The sequence below is a fragment of the Hirundo rustica genome, chromosome 1 (genome assembly GCF_015227805.2).
Source record: "Hirundo rustica isolate bHirRus1 chromosome 1, bHirRus1.pri.v3, whole genome shotgun sequence".
Taxonomy (NCBI): Eukaryota; Metazoa; Chordata; class Aves; order Passeriformes; family Hirundinidae; genus Hirundo; species Hirundo rustica.
In genome coordinates this window covers 74,418,557-74,434,146 of record NC_053450.1, presented here as the reverse complement: position 1 = coordinate 74,434,146, position 15,590 = coordinate 74,418,557, and the positions used below count along the sequence as shown (strand labels likewise).

At 37.1% G+C, this 15,590-nt stretch overlaps 1 long non-coding RNA gene across 1 annotated transcript; it reads left to right on the top strand.

Moving 5' to 3' along the window:
• The first annotated feature begins 558 nt into the window (after positions 1-558).
• On the top strand, positions 559-7,496 carry LOC120763724 (uncharacterized). Its single transcript, XR_005704122.2, has 4 exons — positions 559-697; positions 6,429-6,502; positions 7,191-7,242; positions 7,362-7,496. It is a non-coding gene; the product is annotated as an uncharacterized LOC120763724 (long non-coding RNA).
• The last annotated feature ends 8,094 nt before the right edge of the window (positions 7,497-15,590 follow it).

The following is a 15,590-nucleotide window of genomic DNA, read 5'->3' as shown; positions in this document are numbered from 1 at the left end:
TGCTGATGGAGACCCCCATGAATGCAAACAGCAGGAACATTTTCCTGTCAACGAAGCAGAAAACCCTTCAATGACCCTGGAGTCAACCTCAAGTGCAGTGAGGGTGACTTGCTTGGAAAAGTCACAGAGAGAAAGTGTAAATGAAAATCTTCTCTGATTCTTGTTAATAAAGTATCAGAAGCTAAATTTTCCACTACAGGACACTAAATTTATTGTTTCCTACTATGTCTTTCTGAGTTGCAAAACCCTCCTCTTCCAGGGCTGGATGTAGCAAGAAATCTGTCTTTAGAGTCTATTAGAGTTTCTCTTCCTCTGGAAAAGGCAAGATTTATTTGTTGTTATTTTTTGAAACTTTGAAGAAGGAAGATTTCAAGGCAAAATACTGTGGGAAGACAGATAGAGAGAGTGCTAAAGGCAATCTTGCCCCCCATACATAGCAGCTGAGTTAATTACCGAAGAGTGAGAACAGCCTTGTCCTCACAGCTATGAGTGTGATAAAAGAGTGAATTAGCTGGGAGGGGAGTCTGTTAGAGCTGCTGTGAAGAGGAACAGACAGGAGGTTGTGTGAGGGACAGAAGACATCATACAAGGGACAGACAGGGTGGGGTGGCCATGCTAGGAATGGGAAGGAGCGAGCTGGAGATGCAGAAGAGAGAAAGCTGTGTGGAGCTGCTCCTGGGACTGCAACGTAGAGAAGGTATGAAATATTTTTAGATAACAAGGTACTGATGCTTGGAGCCCTCTGAAGCTTTTAAAGAAGCCCTCTTGAGTGCTGTGGCCATCTTGACAACGACAAAACACTGTTCAGCTGAGATGTCAAAAAATAATCCTACGCTGTCACAACAGAAGTGTGTTTGGCCTCTGACTCCAACTGCTGAATGGACACTAGGAACACATAGACACTATTTGTTAAGTTTCCAGCTTTTATACATTTTTCCCTAGAAAGGATCTGCTTGTTTTCTTTATACCACACAGATTGCTCAGGGTTGCAAATTCAGTGACTCTTGTCTGGAAAAAAAACCTCCCAAATTTTGCAAAATTACTTAAAGACAGCTCCAACCTTAGAATAGAGAGTAAGTTACAAAGCCAACCCACTCACACGGCTATCCTTCAGTTTTTTACTGGAGACAAAATAATCCTCTTTCTTATTTAAAAAGAGGTTAAGAATCTAGCACATGAAGACTCCTGGAACAGCAGGAAGATCAAGAAGAAAGTTTTACTCCTTTTGCAGGCACAATCTGTTTCTTTTTATGCCTGACCTTTACCACTTTCTTAATGGCATGGGTGAATGTAATATCCACAGGGCAGTAAGAGGTTGGAAAAAGGCCCCAGAAGGCAAAGTTTTCTGAATATGCAACTAAAGTCTTCTTAACCACTGCAAAGTTAGGTCCAAATTAGGGGTTATAAATATTGTAGTGAGATAATTGTGGTGAGATGCATGCTCTTATTTACTAACTGCTCCCGCTGAAGAAAGAACACGATAAGGTAACAGTGAGTTCTCTGTGTCTCTCTAAAAAGATGTGAGGGGTTTTTTCATTGTGAGGCTCCTGGTTGCAAGAGAAAAGGGTCAATTTGGCTCAGAAGTAGAGTGCTGTAATTGCAGATTTGATTCTGTTCCTCCCTTTGTTATTGATAACACACCACGATCATTTCCAGAAGTTCTGCCAGTGGTACCATAAAAGAGGCCACAATACCAATTTAGATCTTCTAATTCCCAAGCACAATAGCTATCCCCTGGACCCGCTAGGGGGAAGATAATCACCAGTGATTTTATTAATACCTGGTAGCTGGTATAGCCTTCCAATTGACACAGGCATCTGCCTTCAAGTGTTAAAAACTGAGTTCGGGGTAGAAGTTAAACTTCTGTGCCAGCCATTTCCTTTTCCTTTCTTTCCTCATTTCATTCCAATATTATTCTCACTGATTCTTAGGGACTTGTGAATCTAATTCAGCTAACCAGAAAACTTATTTCTGCACAGAATGAAGCTTGATACTTCATACAGTTGCAAGTTACTCTTTCCATCTGTGTGGACAGTTTTTCCTGAGGATATTTCTTCTGCTAGGAAGTAGGATATCCTTGTGGTGGTAATTGCTCTTACATTATTTCTTTGATGAATGAGACCCCTGTCACAGCTTATCTAAGGCTCTACCTAAGGTGAAAAAAATTACTTGGTACTAACCTGATTGAACCCAGATTTATTTTTTTCCCCTATTTTTATATTTATCAGCTCATGGGATTTTTTTTACCTGCATAGACTCAGTCTTCTGTGTTGTTGCAACAAATTGCCACCCTTTTTCTTGAGTGGCGGAAAGTGAAAAGGGTTGTTCCAAAATTCTACTTGGGAGAAGTAGAAATCAAAAAGAGACATTGTTTTTCTTTCAAAACTGAAATAAGACACTGAGATTTTTCTCATGTTGTTTGGATTGAGTGAATAGAATACACCTAATATCCAATAGTATATTTCATTAATTTAGCAGTAAGGGTCAATAGGGCAGACCAGATCTTGCTAAGGAGGATCAATGTATTTACCTGCCAGGTAGAAAGTTTTCTAACTAAGAAGCACAACAAAAAGATTTGCCTGAAACACAGCAAGAAGAGGCTGTAATAAAATAATCCCATAAAGCCCAGCCATCCAAAGATGGGTTGGCTATCCGATGTAGGCATCAGCTGATTGATGAGCTACAGCCTGTTGACTGCACAGAGTTCCTGTATTATTTTTTTTAATAAAACTTCCGCAAGTGTGTAGTCTACTCTTTCATTGCCAACAAAGAAATATCTGCCTGATTACAGCTATTAAAAGCAGGAATTACCTCCTATTGCGAAGGTTCTGACTACTCTGAAAAACCTTAATGTCTGTTTGGATCAATAGTTCGAGATCTCTGCACAAAGAGAATCTGAATCAGAGACTTTGTTAAAATATCTAAGACCCAAGTGGATTGCCTCCATTGATCAAAGTATGTTCTGACAGATCAATATTATTGCAGGTGCCTTGATGAGTGATATCTCTATTAGCATATTTCCCATAGAATCCTTTAAAAAAAGAAAAACCCTACTGTATGAGTCCATACATGGACAAGCATTCAAAGCAGAAAAGTAACTGGGAATTTTAGACATATTTTATCCACACACACATTATTTATTCTTGTCCACGTCTTCTTCAAGCTCTTAGACAGTTGGGACTGTGCAGGTTGAAACTGGGGATTGTGCATACTGCACTGTCCCATATACTCAAGTGTTAGATTAATGAGAAGATGGGGAAGAAAGTACACCCAGACTTCCAAAACATATTAACAGAATCATTGTTACAGCATGGAATAACTTGTTTCCTCTACTTGTCAATGCTGACACCCTGCCAAAATACCCTGTCTAGATTGGTAAGGATATAGAGACAGACAGCAAAGAGAATAAAAAGGAGGATAACAAGCAGTGTAAAATATTTGCCACACTTGTCTTGTAAAGACTGCGTCAAATGATCAAGTTCTACTACATTTAAAAAAAAAAAAAAAAAAAAAAAAAAAAAAAAAAAAAAAAAAAAGACACAGATTTCCCCAGAAGAAAATTTTACTGAACATGATCTGTGAGTTTTTCTCTGTTGCTGGCTGTTTGGCTTGTTTAGAGAGAGGGATGGTAATAGATATTTATCAAAGGTTATTATGAGAAGTTTTCATAGAACCATAAAATGTTAAGGTTGAGAAGGGACCTTTAGGACCATCTAGTTCTAATCTCCCTGCAGTGGGCAGGGACATCTTCAGCTAGACCAGGTCCTTGAACAATTCCAGGGATGAGGCATCCACAGGCTCCCTGGGCAACCTGCATATAACTTGCAAGGCTAATCATAAACAGGAAAAAGGGTTTTCTTGGTGAGCTTATGAAATCCTTTTCACTGCAGATTTTTGTGAGAGGGCAGCAGCCAAACCTTTCAAGACAGGGTTTCAAGTATTATTTTCCTTCATATAGGACAGACTGAGTGGACCTTCTAAAGGTCCCTTTGAGGCAAAAGTGTTTGAAATTCTTTTAGATTTTTCTCTTTTTCCCTCAGCCTGGGTGAAATACTGTGTTGTGCTACACCCAGATCATCATTGAATAGCTTGTTTAAAAGTTAATTCTTAGTACTCTCTTGTACTGCAGGAGCATTTAGCTCACAACAGTTATAATCCAGATTCAGCGATATATTAAGATTGTTTTCAAGGCCAAAAAATCCTCAAATAAAACAATTCTTAATAGTTTCTCAGAGTTGTTTCCTGATTTTAGTGCTCCCAAATCAACAGCGATATAGATTCTGTCTTTCTTTTAATATGAGGAAACTGGATTCTTTTCATCTCCCTTTATTTAAGATTGATTCTGTTCATTTCAAAGATATTCAGCATGTTATTTCCTTTGAATAGATCACATTGTATCAGACATCAATTTCAAACAAGTAACCCTTGAGGTCAATTTTTGTTACTGCTGTATCTTTCCAATCTTTCTATTTAAATGGAGAGTCAATAGCAAAAACAATAATTTCTTTCCTTTTCATTATTCTAGGAGTCTCCTAAAATGTCTTATCTATCTAAACAATTCTATTGTTGAGATTAAAATATCCCTATACAGGATCACAACTGATGATAATTTCTAGCAGCCATAAGCTATGTTTGAACATCAAAAATAATAAATCATTTGAACCACTAATACATGGATCATTCCTTGTTTTCTAGTGATTGTAAGCATTAAGTTGGGGTGGATTTTTGTGGGGGTTTTTTGTTTGTTTGTTTTGTTGGGTTTTTTGTTGTTGTTTTTGTGGGAGATTTTTTGTTTTGGTTTTGGGTTTTTTTGCACACAATTTTTGTACACTTGGTTGCTGTTGCTGAACTGAAAAATTTAAACTAGATTTGTGTTTTCCTGAAAGGTCAGCATCTTCACCCAGAGGAAGTAACTGAACTGGACGAAAGATTTGGATATTTCAGTCTTAATATTGCTTCCAGTAATGAAAACCTTTGCTGTTGATGACTTTCCACTCCCACCCCCATGCTTTGAAAACATTAGTTACAAAGTTTTCACTATCTAATGTATTGCATCATAAACTTCAGTATGAATATGGGTTGGATAGGATTTTAAAAATAAAATGTGAAAATTCTGAAATGTCAGTTTCAAATTTCAATTTGGAAATTTGAAGAGATAGCCATATTTTCACTTGCTAATATTTTTTTCTCATAACCTGTACAATATGCAAGATGTAGAACATGTGGTTGGGTTTGTTGTGACTTAGTTATTATATAAAACTAGCTTCAGGCATTTGGAAACTATTTCAAAGACCTTTTGATGTCAGTATATTGAAATAACACTCTGGTAGGGGATGTGCTTCCAGATGCCATTGTGATCAGGCAGATGAAGGCAGGCTCTCCAGAAGTTTTGACAATACATTTAAAGTTTGGTGGAAGAAAAGAAGGAACAGAAAACCCCTCCACTTCCAATTCTATCTAGTGATCATTGCACAAATCTCTGAATGTTAACTTGTCTGGAATTTATTTACCTATTTTGCACCAAAATATATATAGTTGGAAATAAATGGTTAATTCCCCTTTTCAGGTATTCATTACAGACCCTTCTGAAAGGTAACTTCACATTATTAGCAGATAAAAACTGAGTGTCAAGCTTCAAATAACTTGAATCTGGCATATAATTTTGTTGTTGTTGTTAAGAATTCTTAATGGAATTTAATCTCTGTCCATAAAACAATCAAATGGGAAATAATTAATTTCTTTTTCCAGAACTGTAATAGTAAGCAAACATCAGAAATGTAACAATATTTTTGTGGATTGTGGCAACAGTTGCCATGGAGAAAAACACGTCATTTTCATTTAAACCTTTTTTTCTTCTCAAGTGAAAGGGCAGTTGAGATATTTTATTACCAAGATGTTGTGGTTTAGGTAAATCTTCAATTATAATGTAATTTATTATTTTATTATCATATTTTGATTGACTTGATCAACATTTATTGCTTCTCTCACTCAGTTCTAATTTGTACAAATGGGGGCAAAACTGGGGAATACAATAATTAAGGAAAACAAAAGCCTCAGGGTCGTTAGTTCTGTAGTTGGCTTCATGACATTTTGCTGGCATTTTGACAATTAACCATGAGCAATGGAGAAACCGCCTCTGTCTAAATTACAAACTTTCTGTAACCATTATCTCTAAAACATCATGAAGACATCTCAGTACACTCTTACATGATCAATTATTCTCTCTGCTCACCATCACTTGTGTTTTGGGATATGGCACCCTACACTCAGTGCCTTGCAAAATCCATATTTACCCCACCATGGAGTATGCCAATATATCTATTCCACCCAGCAGGAAATTAAGAATGTCTAAATAAAAGCGGGATTGAATATATACAATCACAGTTTTTGAAGAACAGACCTAGTTCAGAAATAAATTTTCATTTCAGTGGTGACAGAAGGACTTCGTGCTCAGTTGTACAAAGCATGAAGTGTCCAGCCATGTCCTCTGAGCTACTATCAGGTAACTTATCTTCAGTGTGTTTATAACCACTTCCAGATAATTAAGTATGTGATTCTTTTTTTAATAATACACAGAGTAGGGGTTTTATTTGTTGCTGTTTTATTCAGAGATCTCTTGGGTTTATTAATTGTTGGGGTTCACTATATGTTCAATGAAAGACAAGAAGAGAATGTAACTTTTAGCTATCAATTCCTAAATGTTGGAGACAGGCTGCAGTTAGAGGTATAATCATAATGATTATGGAGTGGCATAGCTTTGAACTCCTGAAGATTTACTGTGACAGGTACAGTTTAATTTGGTAATGAAGTTCTACCAAAATTAACTTGATGAAAATGAGAGATGGTGCTTGACAATGTGAAGTGTTCTTTGGTCTTTTAAATATACTTACATTTTTTAAACCTTAATATTTTATATAGATGCATTTGAAGACAATACTAGATTTTTTGAGTAGAGATAAAATGAGTTTATAATTGGAAACGTGCTCTGTTGACCTTAACAAAAGCTGAAGTCTAAACTCCCTTCTGAGTGTGAACCTTAAAGATCTGAAAATCACAGCTGCTGTAAACATACTTTTATCAGTATAGCTTAGCTACTTCATGTTTTACATAATATGTGCAAGTTAGACCCTATTTAAAATGTATGCCTCTCTGAATTCATTATTTTTCTGGTAATCTATTTGATTTCATAGTAAAGAACAGTTTTTTCACTGCTGAAGAGGAAATACATCAAGATAATGACAGGTACAAGCAGAAGTCATCACATTCTTTCAACACATAACGCATCCATCAGAATGTCAGTCATCAGTCATTTTTATCATGTGATTTTGCAGTTCTTCATTTCTTCATTTCTTCTCTGAAAGGTACAACGCATAAACTACTTTCAGCAAGCACTAATGAAGAAGTCAAAGTGTGGGAGAAGCAAGTTTTGACATTAAATAGTCTTGCTGCTTTCTTTTTGCATTTAAATACATAAATCTGATTTTATTAAATCTGATTTTGCATTTAAATAATCAAATCTGATTTCTTGTTTGTTTTTATTTTCAAATTGGCTACAGCCTAATTGTAGGGATCTTCAGTTTCTGCTGATTTTGTCTGCTTTTATTTACTCAGTGAGTTGATTGCTTCTCCATTACTTGTAAAATTTTCTTTTTTTTCTTCCTTGCCTTTTCCCACCTCTCTAAAGAATACATTTCATATTCTTATTATTTTTTTTATTTTCCAGAGAATTTAAAAATATGAGGCTGCCGATAAATAATACTTCTACAAGCAGTCAACCTAATGCTGTAATGAAATATAGCAGCTTCAACTGACTTTGTATGGAGTGAAATCAATCACTCTGATACTTTGAAAATCCTCAGTGCCTCATTTTTTTTTTCTTTCTTAAAGTAGAGGGGACATTCCTCAGTTTTCCCAGCTCTTGTAAATGTATTATTGTTTTCCATCAAACTTCATTTTTACAGGAGTGCACATTTACATTTTGCCTGTATTCATACATTAGATTTTTATTGCCCCATACTAAAATTTACTGCTCATAGATTTGTTATTCATCTCTGCATTATCCTCTGTGAATTAATAGGTGGTTATCCTGACTTCTTTAGCTACCTGTGGTCAAAAAACCCAAAAATTGTGTACTTGTTATGTTATGTATATGATGAATTTTTAAGGATCAGAATTGATATTTGCTTTTGCCATATTCATCTATTTCATTAGGATTCTACACATTCATGGGCGCCAGAATCCCCTGTGCTTCCACATTTTACCTATATTTTTTCATAGCATAAAGCCATTCAACAGCTTTATTATTCTTTGGGAGAAAAATTCAAAGGAAGAATGTCCTATGCCTTATAGATATTTGGATGCTTCAAGTCAGCCTTGTAATTACATCTTATGAGGAAAATGGGCTTCAGATCCACATGTGAGGGAAAAAAGGAGCAAAACAACACCTTCTCTCAGATGTGAAAGACCTTTAAAATGCATGCATTTGATACATAAAATACACTACAAACCCAGAATTTAATTCAATAAGGCCTGTTTGGTCCGCCAACAGCTAAACTCCCCAGATAACAGAGCTTCCTTGGCCACTTAACCGACATAGCCACTAGCTCAAAACTTGCACAGTTAGAATTGCAGGAACCAGTTCAGGCCCTGAGGTGTGAACTGCCTCCCTTGATCTTCCAGCACATTCGTTTCATAAAGTATCACCGACAGGAAAGTTGCCACGGAGCAGTGTTTTGCTGTTTGAAATGAGGATGTGGCACATTTGGAGGGAAGAGCCATTCTGAATTATATTAGCACTGGTCTATAACTTTGCATGAGCCTTTGAAAACAGAAAGCACTAATAACTAATAAACTGGGAAGGCAACCTCTTTTTTTTTTTTTTTCCTCTCTCCTATTTTCTAGAGGCAGAAAAGATATAATGCAATACAGAATAATGGCCAGTGCATAAGTTGTATCTCCCTGTTTTTGCAATGACTACATTTCCTACACCAATTAAGTGTTTTGCAAGGTAAAGTGAAAAGAAAATCAAGTGTGGAGTACACCTTTCCTTCTCTTATTTCTTGAAAAACTGTGACTTCTTTATAACTGAGAGCTACCCAGGGTTCTTAATAGCTGAATGTCACTGCTTACGAAAGCAAACCTAAGACTATTTTTCAACTGTGCTCTCAAAACTTTTTTATACTGTGCAGTAAAGCATGAGCATTAACCCTTCCAGTAATAAAGAAAGGAGCCTGTTAAGATTATTGCAGACAGGTTTTTGTTATCACAGGGGTAGAGATCTAATGAGATAAGATGGCAATGAATAGCTCTGACCTCCTGCTTGGCAAGGTCTCGCCTGTGCTCACCACCAAGGGGAGCAGGGCCAGGTCAATGTGTGGACCAGGTCTGTTGTGTTGTAGACAGACTTCAGAGCCAGTTGTTCAGTGTACCACAGCAGCATCCAGGGTGCTCTGCCTGCCCTTTGCCTCCTAACATCCCCCCGTAGCCCAGCAGCACTGAGAAACTCAGGGGATCCAAGAAAAAGAGTGTCTTGGGAAATAGGGCCAGCAGCCATCCATGGAGCTGGCATTCTGTGATTTAGGCAGGGACCCGGGTAAGGTTCTAAAGAGGGTTCTGCCATGTACCTTCAATTTTAATTCAGAAAAATCACTGGCACAGGTATCCTTGTCAAAGCATTGTCCTTCATGGTGTCCCTTAAAAGAAGATAGATTAGTCTAGGTACAAGAAATAAAACACTTCATCATAATAAGTGAACCATAATTCAGTGACTGGGATGAGAAAGAGCATATTGTTAAACATTTAAAAATACCAGATGGGAAGTTTAACTTACTCATTCCTGTCTCAGAGTCTACCTAGCACTCTCACTCTTTTTGCCAAATGTACATATTAATATTTCTCCTTAAAGCCTCTGAGACTGAGAATGATACATTAAAAATTAACAGAATTAAGTAGAATGGTTTTGATAGATGATTTGTGTGAAAGCTGGGTGCCATGAAAGCTGCTGGGAGTTCCAGTATTTATTCTACAAGTATAAAAGCTGTCCTTTCTAAGTGTGGTAGATTTAACGTAGCTGACGGTCAAATACCCATCCACCAAGTTGCTTGTTCACCTGCAGGGGGACAAGGAAAGAAAACAGGAAGAACAGGCATGAGAAAGATCACAGGTCAAGCTTAAGACTGTAAAATCACTTACCAAATGCTGGTGCGGGCAAAATATATGCAACTGAGGGAAAATTAACTTAACTTGTTGCTAACTAAACTAAGTATTATTAATGTTACAGCGACAAACAAAAAGACAAACGAACAATACCTTTCCTGCCCCATTTCCAAGTCCTTCACTCCTTCATTCTTAATTCCTCTACTTCCACCCTTGTTAGTGCCACATCTTCTGACCCTTTGGCAAGGATATGGGCAGAGTAAAAGCAAGGACAGGGAGCTAAGGTCAGCACATGGTGGTTTTTCTCCTTAAAATGCTCAGCTTCTGAGTTTTTATGCAATGATCTTTGTAAATCAAGTCTGTGTGAGATTTGTCTGTTCATATATACATATATTTGCTCTTACATATGTTTTAAAGTTTGATAATTTAAAATTATTAAATGACAACTACTTATTTTGTCTTCCAGGAGCTTAATGCTTCACACCCAGAATCCTAATGATCATTCCTCATAGCTGGTCTCACCAAGCCAATAGTGGTGTGTTACCTCTGCACAGATATGGGTTGTAGGCCAGACAGTGTGAGCTGGACATTCATACTACTTGTAAGGTTCAAGTTTTGAGTTCAGACCAGTTTGTCAGCCTGCCCAATTTTTCCTTGATTGGAGACTGAGATTTCTCAATCCCTAAAGGGAAATAATTGCTTCTGTGTGTATTTCATAAAAATCAAGTTATTTCATGAAACTCATACATTTCCTACAGACCCAAGATGTGCTCAAACTGCTTATTTCAGGAGTTTATTAGTGAAATAGTTAAATAAATACTTAAACAAATTAACATATTACCATACATGTCAGCTCCTGAATTAAGGATCTGTATCCCTTTAGACAAGTTGGATGCAGTTAACTTATCTATCTCTCAGCTATCATGCTTAGATTCTCTAAAAAATAAACTCAACAATTGTAGTGGTTCTTTAGAGAGTACAGGCGTCCATGGATGGCAAAAGGAAAGAGTCTGCTCTTTGTCTGGGAGGGATCAGGATTATTTTGGGGTTCGGAGCCCAGTCCAGTCCCAGTCCCCATCCCTGTGCAAAAGAGACTGCCCCCCCCACCCCCCCACCCCCAGGGCTTTTTCCCAGGGGGAAGGGGCCAGAGGCAGAGACAAGTCACTACCCAATGATGGACAAGGTGGGAGTGGCACAGAGTTGGGTTACATTCCACTGTGGGAGGATGGGCAAGGCCCAGCAGGGACAAACCACGTGATACAGTTTCCAGGGAACAGAAGAAACATCACAAAACCCAATATAAAAATGAAATACAATATAAACCCTATTAACGCACTACAACAAGCAATGAAGTAAGAGGTGCACTTAATTGGCACAAAAAGAGCTTAGGGTAAACTGACACAAATTCTGTGCTTATGCCAAAGAAAAGGATACTTGGGTTATGTGCAAATCCTCTTCTACATCTTGCAAATGAAATTCAAAACCTTTCTCAGTCTTGATTTTCTATATAGATGAGTGCTCTATACACTAGGAGTAGCAAAAGCTTTGGAAATGACACCTCTTGCACCTCATGAATTCAAGTGTTTTAAAAGAGGTTTAACACATCCCAGCAATCAGCATCTCTTGCTGGCTTCCTGGAAGTTGGTTAGAGGAGTATTTATAGTATTTTGTATCTTTTTCTTAATATATTTACTTGCCAATCTTTGTCTTCTTAGCAGTCTCTTGTTTGATCTTCTTTTTGTTTTCCTGCATTAGTGACCTTTTCCTGTCTGGTGTTTTCCCTTCATGGCCTGGCATGCAGCGCTCTTCTTCTCACAATATCTGTATTTTTTTCCTCAAACCCCTACCACCATCAAATTTCTAATTTCTTTTAAATGTTAAAATCAGTTACTAAACAGCATGTAGGAATCACTTCTGAATGTGTGTATGTGGCATTTTAGGAGGCCCTTTAGGAGGCAAAATGTCACCAGCACAGCCATTTGGTTAGAATGAGGAAAATGGTAATAAATTATTTATGTCTGGTATTTTGTAAGAACAGCTTCATTTGATAGTGTATATTTCTTTTGGAGCTAACCAAGGTAAAATTACTTGCAGGACCAGTTAGTATGACAAAAAATTAATATAGCACATTATTATAGCAGGAGAATTTTTTTTTTTTTTTTTTTTAAATATATATATATACCACAGGTCCCTAGTGCCCACAGGGTCTGCACACTTGAAATATAAGCACATTGAAAAAAATCTGAAAACTCAAAGAGTAACAACCATGGTTATTGCAACACTGGAAAATATTGCCATTGCTTTGACTGAACCACATATAATGCAAGGAAAATTTTACATGTTCTGGACAACTGGTTGGAGAAAAGTAAAATGAATTGTTCATAGAAGGCAGTTCATTGATCTTTGGAAAAAAACTAGAATGTGGATTTAGGGCATATTAGAGGTTAATGCTCCATTATTCAGCCAGTAGACAGGTAGTGCTGAGATCTGACTTACATTCCATCAAGCCTCAGGATCAAGGACAGGCATTGTCGGTACTGTAATATAGTCTATAATACAGCAAAAACCAGCAGCAATACCAAAACATACAGCCTAACATAGTGATTAATGTTTCTTGGATGAGGTCTCTTTTAAGCTCATACTCTCTGCGACTGTATAAGTTGGGCCTGCTTGGACTTAGAGACCTTACCTATCTGCAGGATCTTTGTCGTGACAGAAATATCCAATTGCTTTTGTAATTAGACAAATGCTTTCCGAGTTTAAAGCAGTAGTCAAAAGGCATAAATCCAGATCCTTCTCTCAGAAAAATAGATCAAACAAACGCACTTGTTTCATTTCTTCAAACCATGCTCCACATATTAAAACACAGGCTTTGGGGTGCAGATGCAAAACAAGGATGCCCTGCATGGGTCTATGGAGTCTGACAGTCAGAAAGGCTAAGGTCTGCATATGCTATCCTCATTAAAGGGCAGAAAGGCCCAGAGCATTACAATGCAATACCACAGATACAGGAAAAAATAAGTTTGTAATGAGCTTCGTGATTCTGCAATAGACTTGTGTTTTGGAGGGTAGCTGGGGTCAGCCTTCGGCAAAGAAAAAGGGGAATTGCATGTTTTAATTTTCTCTTGCAATATGCTATAATCATCTCAACAAATCTAAATTCAGATTAGTACTTGCACTTTTCCTTTGTGAGAACTCTGATAAGTTCAACTAATGATCAGTGAGCTCTCCCCAAGAAAAGCACTGTTTACTCAGGACAGCAGCATTACAATGAAAATGAGATGCAAGTGCCTGTATTGCTTAGGAGTGGTCTATAATATCCCTTAAGAAATTAAATCTAAATCTCTTCCCTCTGACTGTTCACTTGGCTCCTGCCAGGTTTTGGGCTAGTACACAGCTCACACTAACACCTGATGTGTGCTGGGAGCAGCACCATTAGGTCAGCAAGAGAGACACATGTGGGCAGGACAGGATAGACAGGATAGACAGAACAGCACAAAGGTCATCATGCAGCTGCTATCACCTGCTGCTTGCTGTCTCCTCCAGCCATTGTCTCTTCCATTTTTGAATATTAATTGCCTGAAGTTCCTTCTGTATCCATTAATTTATGGAAATGACATAGGCCAAATTTCCAAGCCAGAGGTTGTAAATACATCATCTTACTTAAGAAGATTTTGAAACAGATCCTGTAACAGCCAGACTGCTGAGGATTTCATTCTTTCTCATGTGGCACAGGAGACACCTGTGCTGTGAGGCAGGACTCCCACCCTTTGCAAAGTAAGGGGTTTGGTCACTGGTATCTGAGTTAAAAGTTAAAGAACTTGTGAGTCATGAATCACTGAAGTGAATTCATGTTAGACTAGCCTGTACAATTAAGATTGAGTGTTTGTTTTCCTTTCCTCAAAAAGTAGTGTTTAATTTACAGGGTATATTGTCCTGTAAATTTAAGAGGTTCAAATGGACCATGAAACCACTCCTAGTGCTTGTTATACCTGCTACAGTCCCAAGTCATTAATTTGCAAACAGTATAATTTTTTTTCAGCCAGGACTTCCAATTTTCTAAGTTTAAAGTCTGTTTTCCTTTTCTGCCTCTCAGTTATTTCAAGTATTCCTTGGTGAGGGAAGAAAATTTGGACAGTGACATCTTTAAAGGCTTTTCTCTTGCATGGTTTCACCATAAAAATTTGGTCTTACAGGATCCTGACATTTTCTGGACTCTTAGGACCATCCTTTAGTTCACCATCTTCTTTTTGGTCTTACTGCTGATTGAATTCCTGACTTCCTGTATAGCATTTACAGTCCTAACATGGTAGCCTTCTTCTGTTCTGTGGCATTACAGGTTTTTTCACATGGGGTATTGATCACTTGGAACTAGGAATATTGAAAAACAAGAATATATTGTTTTCTGTAAGCTGTAACAATTCAAATATGCTGCATTTAAATAATTCACAAGTAAATAGGGCTTCTGTATTACAGAGTGCCATCCACTCCATCTTACAAATTTCATTTTGATAGCTTTTTCCTAATGTCAACTTTCTAAATTCCTCTATTTATAACTGACATCATCCCTTGCAATTCAACAGAAAGAAACAGCACTTCTTGTAGCAGTAATTTCTGTACAAGCATTTCCTTTCTGTTCTGTATACGGAGATTGGAGTTTTATTTAGGCAATGAGTGTAAATCTCAGCTAAAATAGAAAATGTTGCTGTCAAATACTTATTCAATGCTATTTCAGTACTGGGATAACAAACTGCTAAAAATTATAATATCACATATTGCATCTTACTGAGGATGCCTAAGAGATCTAAAAATTACTATGGATCCAGCCACAAGAATCCCATAGGTATTGCACACTATAGCAGGACAGAAATCCACAATGTTATATGGCAAACTGAAATCAGATCCAAATAGAATAATTGTTTGGGGGCTAAGGAATAAGTTTTCTTTCGTTGTATAAAGTAGATTTTCACCTAATTTTCACCTGAATATGCTTTCATAATTAAGGATTAATTTTTTTTTTGTCTGGCACTACTGCTGTGAATAATATTAAGACAAACAGGATACTTATTTGGACCTTAACAGATGATCAGTCTATTAATTTCATCTTTCAACCCATACTACTGTAAAATTTCATGTACATTTAACTATGTAATATCTCTTATTTTTTCAGGCTATTACCTTTAGAGGCATAATGTAAAGGCTTTTCAGATAGTCAGGTAGAAAAACCTTGTCAAACCCCTGGATTTTATTAGTTCAGTTTACAGAAACATTACTTGTTGTGGAACCTGAAGGAAGTATATTAAAAAAGGTGTCTCAATCTATCCGTTGGTTTCTGTCCAGGAAATACTAGATACAATTTAATTTTGGGAATTGTCCTTAACAGGAAATAGTCCCAAATTTACATTTATAAATTATGAATGCATTTGGTTTGCTTT